Source organism: Balaenoptera physalus (genome assembly GCF_965194825.1).
Source record: "Balaenoptera physalus genome assembly, chromosome: 4".
Taxonomy (NCBI): Eukaryota; Metazoa; Chordata; class Mammalia; order Artiodactyla; family Balaenopteridae; genus Balaenoptera; species Balaenoptera physalus.
Window position 1 is genome coordinate 86206346 of NC_138891.1, and position 8057 is coordinate 86214402.

Below are 8057 nucleotides of genomic sequence, written 5' to 3' on the forward strand. Positions count from 1 at the left end.
TATCCCCAAGGCAGAAAACATTTCTGGAGGACTTAATATCCATACCAAAAATAAAATTTGTAACCCTATCTGGTAATGCCTATCACTTTCCTGTACATTTTTAATAACAACTTCTTATTGTATGCCCACGGGTTATCACATACACAAAATTAAGGAGAATTTATGGAATTAGCAGGGTAATTTATACACTTTCCCCTCAGATACCTAAGTAATTAAGACAAAAAAAAATTTCAGACAATTGCCATTTCTGGCCATTTCAAATGGAATTCTTCCTTTTGTTAATTCCTTCTTTGCCCTAACAGATCTTTTACTTTTAATTAATTAACTTATTAATTAATTAATTTCTGGCTGTGTTGGGTCTTCATTGCTGTGCGCGGGCTTTCTCTAGTTGCGGCGAGCGGGGGGGCTTCTCTTCCTTGCGGTGCGCGGGCTTCTCCTGCTGCGGAGCACAGGCTCTAGGCATGCGGGCTCAGTAGTGGTGGCTCGCCGGCTCCACAGCGCAGGCTCAGTAGTTGTGGCACACGGGCTTAGTTGCTTCGTGGCAAGTGGGATCTTCCCGGACCAGGGCTCGAACCCGTGTCCCCTGCATTGGCAGGTGGATTCTTAACCACTGCGCCACCAGGGAAGTCCCTTCTTTTTAAAAAAGGTAGTTTTTTCTAATTACAGAAACACTACATGTTCATTGTAAAAATAAAAACACGTAATACAGAAAAGGGTAAGAAAATAAAAACCACCTAAAATGCCCATCCATGTACTGAGGTAACCACTAAACATACATTTTGGTGACTATCCTTTCTGCAATTCAACTTGTACAGATATGCACAAACATGTAGTTTTACGCATGTGTTATTGTGAATACCCTGCCTTTTTTTCTTTGTCTTTCTGTTTTCTTTTGCTTACTTCCTCCTTCCAGTGTTGACAATCATATAGGCACATACACAACTCATGGTGCTTTTCAGCTGTTTAACAAAAATGGGATCTCGTTACATATATTTCTCTAAACTTTGCCTTTCTCACTTCAGATACATGATGGATTCTTTTAGGATGTATTTGGAAATCCTTTCGATTCACCAGTATGGATTTAACTCCTACTTTTAATGGATTTTAAAAACATAAAATCTATAAGTTATATATCAATACCCCTACTGACAGGCATTCCCTTTGTTCCCAGGTTTTTGCTACTTCAAACACTGCTTCAATCGACATTCACGTGAACACTTGCTACTTACTGGTGTTTTTATTCTAAGGAAAAGAGTCCATACGGTGGGATTGCTGGATGGAAGAATATGTATTTTTAATATTAACAGATATTGCCTGATTGTTTACTAAAAAAACTAACAATTTACATCTCTACTAGCATTTTATGAGAAAATCCTTTACCACACATCCCTGCTAGCGGTAAGTTTACCACTTAATTTCTGCTAATCAGAAAAAAATTTTCATTGTTAGTATATTGATTACTAGTGAAGTTATACATCTTTTCATAAGTTTGTTGAATGTTTGGATTTCTCTTCTTGAAGTTCTGGTCATATGCTTTACCCATGTTTCTATTGTGTGGATTTTTTCTTAATATGTAAAAGTTCTGACAAATGTTAACTCTATCTGTTATACATATTTCAATTTTTTTTCAACCTGGCTTTTGTCCTCTATTTTTACCATTGAAAAATTCTTCATTTCTATGTGTTCTCATACACCTATGTTTACTTTTATGACTTTCAGATTTCCTATCTTGGTTTAAAAGTTCATCACTACATCTAGATTGTATATATAAAAAAATTTTAGAAATTAATATTTTTAATATTTTATTTTAAATATTTAAGTTCTTAATCCATCTTGAAAGTAGTTTCTGCATATGTTGCAAAGTACTCGCTCAAGTTAATTTCTTCCAGACAGACAAGCTGTGTCAGTTACATTTACTATATATGTCCCAGTTCTTCCCACTGGATTGAAATATCACTTCACCATGTATTAAATTCTTTTATATGCTGGGATTTACTTCTGCTTTTTAAAATTCTGCTGAGCTTACAGAGGCCTAAAAACATACCTGCACCTACAAACTTAAATAATGTATTCAGTTATCTGGATAAGTCAAAAAACATTTTCACTTAGGATATCCAAGTAATTAAGAAGAAATCATCATTTAAATGCCTTAATTCTCCATACCAAATTAAAAAATTATTGCCCAAAGCAATAAACAGTGATTGTAGGAACTCAAATATAAATTTTAAAACTTTCTTAAATCTCCTAATCTGACTTATTTTGATGCATTTCTGTCCATCTTTTTCAATATGTATATACAATCATTACTACACATAGTTTCTGTATCATGCCCTTTCTTCAATTTTATAAGTGTTTTCTAATTTAGTCTTCTCTATTTTATTTTTAAATAAACACTTAAAAGAATTAAACTAAGAAATAACTAAAACAAAACAAAGTCTGGTTGTTTTTCATTGCTCAAGCACATGTGGAGCTCTTCTGCATTATATCATGCATTACCCATTTTATTTTCAATGAAATAAGCTTAACTATTTTTCAGAAAAGAAATAAAACATGGCATGTTGTTGATATAATTTTTAAAAAGGTTTGTCAACGAAAGAACAACCGTTTCTACAGATAGCATTAAGATTCAGAAAAACACTGAAAATTTTATTGTAGTAGCTAGTCATAATATTGACACCAAAAAAATAGCAACAAAAAAAATCATAGGCTAAATCTCAAAATATCTATGAAATACCACCAATTTTGAAGGCTAAGTGCAGTTGTGAAATTTATTAAACAGAGCTAACTACGAACAAATATAAAGGGGCGTTTCAAATAAATTAATCATTAAATAATTTTACTCACAGTAGTAACTAATTCTAAAGATGACTTTAATAGTTACAGGTAAAAATAAAGATTTATTACTATGGAAATATACATCTATTTCAGCTATCTTTATAAACACACACACAATGTATATGTATTTACTATACATATAATATGTATATACTATATATATATAAAATAATACATTTATATAAACCGAAGTCACTTTCAGTTCACAACAGAAAACAAAGAAAATAGTAAATTTTTAAAGTCTCTACAGAAAAATTAAATGGAAAATATGGTTATTGATCATAATTTATTTCACTATAATAGAAAACTTGACATTAAAGAGAATATTCAATAATCTCTTAATAAAATCTTTCCTTAGAACAAATGAGTTATTTTTTTCAGGATTAAGGTGAAACATAAACTCATGATAGCTACACTTCAATTATTGTTTAATTTACTGATATTTTCCAATACAAAACCACCAAACCTTGTGAATCATCAACCTAGGAAGGGAAAAATTTTACTCTAGTTCACGTCTCCATTGTGATCTCTATATTCCTATGCCTACTTCAAATGAGGATAAAAATAAGGCATAAAAACATTTAGAATAAGAGGCAGAAATTTTAAATATAAGTTAAACTCAAAAGTTCCACCTCTATAGGGTGGTATAATTTTAATATATTTCTATAATCTATTGTAGGGATAATAATTTAGAAATACAATACTTCCTTAAATTGATTCCACATATTAATGATCACAAGCTCTGGAAAATCTTTATATAGAAAATATTAAGTCACTGCAGTTGCCAAAATAATAGACTTTATGTTGATATTTCTTAGCTCCTATTAATAAATCTATTTTAGAATCTTTGCTAGAAGTACATTTTTCTTGCTATTTTTTGGTAACAGCCTCATTTCAAATTCTACTCTTTACTTCATACGCCAAACTTGTTGCTTAATTTTATAGGATATCTAAAAGTCTCCTTTAGAAATTCAGTATATAAAATCAAACTAGATATCAGCAAAGTTAATTTTTTAAATGTACAAAGTATGTACTAGGCCCTCTGCATTCATGATCTAATTTAACAGTATCTATGGCATAGATTTAAACACGAAATTTAAGCTTAGATTAAGTAAACTGTCCAAGGTCACACAGCTTAAATAAGTGGTAAGGCCAGACTTGAACCCAGGTCTATAGGATCACAAAATACCACTTAGTTTTAAAAATACTTTCACATAGATTACCTAGGGTTTATCTCACTTGAAATCATAATACCCTTGATAGAAAGTTTCCTAAGTATCAAACCATAAGCCCCCATCCCCAACTTTACTTAAAAGCATATAGCTAAAGTGGCAGTACTTAATGATGATTTTCTGACTTTTAGTCTAGGGCTATATCACGTGTAGCCTGTACAGTGCCCCTTTTTTCAATAAACACAACTCACTCCTCTTCCCTTCCCTATCACGCAAACACATATGTTGTGAAAATAAGTTTATCACTACATTAATAAAGTCCATCTGAGGTTTATATCTATTCTATTGACCATGATTTGGATGGTTACTATTAACAATTTATATTTGAAAGCTAATACCTAGTGCATAAACTCAGTAGGAGCTATATCTGCAAGAACTTTAAAAGTAGTTTAATCTCCCTGTCCAACTGTCAAACACTCATTCAATAAACAATTTACTGAATGCCTATCAAGTACTTCAGCATCCTGGTGCTAAAGACACAACAGACACTGTCCTTGAATTCCTAGGAGCTTAACAGTTTACTAAGGACAGCCCAGCAAACAGTAATTAAATACAATGTGCTAGAAATGAAAATAGAAGAATAGAAAATATCGTGTAGTAGTCTATAGAAGTGAGTGCCTAGTTCTGCCCACAGAGGAAGAAAGCATCTTGGTGGTGGCCATAATCTACAAAGGCAGTGACATATAAGACAGACCTCAGAGTAAGCACACAAGAGGGGTCAGGGACCCGAACACAAAAACCCCTGTGTGCCATTTTATGTTGGACTACAGCACAATTATCTACTGAATGTTAAGATTTCTACATATAGGGAATTCCCTGGTGGCCCAGTGGTTAGGACTTAGCGCTTTCACTGCAGGGGGGGGGGGGGGTGTGGGGGGGGGCGGTTCAATCCCTGGTCGGTGAACTAAGAACTAAGATCCCATGAGCCACGTGGCGTGGCCTAAAAAAAAAAAAAAAAAGATTTCTGCATATAATACTCATAGATTGATAAAAAGCTAGTCTCAGAAATGGTTTCCACACTTCACATCACTTGTTTGTGTGTGTAAATCGTGTATAACGTCAAAGCGCTTTTTCAAATTCAACTTTAGTAGCAATTTAGTCACCAATTCCTGCTGCCAATCTTCCAGATTTCATTAGTGGTCTAAATTACTGCTTTTGTAAGTTCCCTAAAATCAGGGGAATTGTGAAGTAAAACTGCAAACTCATTCAACCTCTTTCACATTGACATTCTCTCCTCTGGTACTCAATCCTTTTTAGCCTGTTTTCTCTATCCCATTTTGGTCTCACCCAGACAGGACTGGTTTGGACTTCAAGAATTCCTTTATTTGGTGGAATGTTACCTGGGCAATGAAGCAACACTGCTTACATTTTTCTCTCCTCTAGTGATCAGGGAACCTCACTCTGGAGCAAACTAATGGATAAAACTATATTTATATCGGTAGCAAGCATACTGATACAAAAACATCTCAAACAAATTAGTGCTTTTGTCCAATATAAGTTATGTGCACAAAATGCTAAAACCGTAAATCATAATAGTGGCCTTCGTCAGTAGTTAGAGAAAGCAAGAAAGATCTTTAAGGTTATGTTTTCTAGTAATGAGCATCAATAAGCGAGTTTCTCTATTTTGAACTTACTGTAAAACATTTTGTTAAAGTGATATTACTCTAGAATTTTAACTTCCCCCTTAACAAAATAAGACCAGTTTATTGCAGAGAATTTGGAAGATACCAGAAAAACAAAAATAAGTCAGTCATACCCACCACTCAACGATAATGATTCCATCTTCCTCATTTTTCAGCTGTCTTTTTAATGGATTCTTCAATGACATGGGTTAGAAAACTCTAAGGCTTAACTAAGAATATAATTTTTTCAGATTAAGAAAAAGTGTAATTTAAATTTTAAAAATCAAATTTGTAATTTCTGTAAAGCCTTTCAATTTAAAAGAACCAAGGGACTTTCTGAGTTTGCAGTATAAACAAGAGTTTAACCCCAAACAGAAAAACACTCTTCCCTAAGGCACATTGTTTGGGGTCAAAACATTGGTTACTATATTACATGTGAAATGGGAGTACATTGGGTTGGGTAAAAACCTAAACAATCTTTTCTGCACTTTCAGAAAATACAGTTCATCAAAATTTGAAGAGGTTACCTGGAGTTTTACAAATGGGGAAAGCTAAGGAGGGATACAAATGCTACTTAACATAAATTTACCACTAGTCAAGGAACTGACTGGGAGTGGCAATTAAGTAGGATTTTAGGGAGAAATGGCAAGAGGATGTCAAAGGCAGAAAATATGAAGTCAACAATATCTCGACTTAACCTCCTTACCTTTAAGTTTGTGGTCAAACACATTGGTTTAATTATCTTTCCAGCCCAATGAGTTTCTGAAGAATTACTTCCCTTTCAGAGAGGTCACTTTTCCATAAGCTAGCCTGGGTCTCCTGCAGATCATGACACCGCAACACCATCTTTCAACGCCTCCCCATTCAACCTAGACTGTCGCATTACCAACACCTCCTGTTTTGAAGGTAGTATATATTTATTCTTTCAACTGTCCTCTCCTTTTCTGCACCATTAAGTCAGAGAAGAGAAAGGTAAACGGCCACCTTTTACCCTTCCAGATCCATTCAAAGCTTGTGGACATCTATAAAACGCCTCTCGCAAGAATGTCAGATAAAAACTCAGAATTAACTGAGAATGCACATTCGGAAGCAAGCTTTACGGTGACTCCGCAGTGAGGGCCACATCGGTGACATTCTCTCCCAAGCCTGTCTCACAGGAGACGCCTCTGCCTCCGGGGTTTTTCCTATCTCCCCGCTCCCCAGCCCGGGGCTGAAGGTAAAGACCTTACAAGGCCTCTGCCAAAGAACAGGCTTTGGGGATTGAGACCTGGAGGCTACTGCAGACCCCGAAGAATGCCTGAACCAATCCCACTACCCGAAGCCCCAAAGACTCGAAAGGGGAACCATAATGGCCGCACTCACCCCCAGCCCCGGGAAAGGTGGACATGTTAACTCCTAGGCTGCAGGGGCGACCACAGTGGGGGAGCGGGTGTCAAGATAACTGGAGAAATTACATCGCCGGTGCAGGATGACAGCGGGGGGAAAGCCCGAGACAGCAGAGGTCACCATTCACACTCTCTCTTCTCTTCCTCCTCCCACCTCTTCTCTTCTATCCCAACCAGCCACCGGTTACCGGTCGCCACTCACCTGCAGGGGCGCGAGGTCCAGAAACTGTGCCGATCACCTACCCAGAGGCTCTGTCACTGTGGGAGGGGAAGTCTTCAGCTGCAGAGGGGGGCGGGCCTAGACAGTCACGTGACCCCGGGCTCCGCCCTGTTCTCCCCAACCGGGCTTGCTGCATCTCCGGCGCCTGTATTTTTGCGGATCGTTTGAACATTAATTTTATTGCTATTAGATTTTAGGAAAACAAAAACAAAACAAAAATGTCCGCAAAGATTATGTTGTAAAGTGCAACGTAGAAGGCGTGGGTGAAACGGGCTAAAGTGCATTGCTAAGGAAGTGACGTTCACGCCGTGGTCTAGGGGCCGGAAATGGCGATGGAGTTCCTCCCCCCCTGGGGCCCGCTGGCAAAATCCCAGGCTTACGGGTTTGGGCCCCTCACGTGATATCAAAACCGAAACGAGCTGGACGGAAGCCAAGTTATCCGGCCAATTGTTAATTACACCTATTTGTCTTAAAAGCACTAATTTACATAAGTCTCCCACAGGCTTCTTTACATTTAGAGGAACCACCTTTATAAAATCTTATTAGAAAACAGGAGCGTTTGAAGGTCATACTGGAGACTACCAGCTGGGAAAACCAGGGTCGGGGAAGACTGATCTTGTTGAAGTGGGAGAGGTGAGGGAGGAGTGGAAAAATCTGGCTTTTACCGCCAAGGCCTACCCGGCAAGCCCCACAAGTTGCGTCGTAAGGGATGGGAGGAGGAAGATGACGCCGGAAGGCAGAGCCCAGTAGAAACATGGAGGTC

The 8057-nt window shown here is 37.0% G+C and overlaps 1 protein-coding gene across 2 annotated transcripts in view; it reads right to left on the reverse strand.

Annotated features, from left to right (window-relative positions):
* ATP6V1A (ATPase H+ transporting V1 subunit A) overlaps positions 1-7431 on the reverse strand; it is a 57956-nt gene extending 50525 nt beyond the window's left edge. Inside the window, exon 1 of one of the 2 annotated variants that reach the window (XM_082460180.1) lies at positions 7277-7431. The gene's annotated coding sequence lies outside the window, so the exon portion shown is untranslated. Of the gene's footprint in view, positions 1-5827; positions 5848-7276 lie in introns of those variants that run through there. The other variant, XM_082460183.1, reaches the window with a different exon arrangement.
* Between the last annotated feature and the right edge of the window lie 626 nt (positions 7432-8057).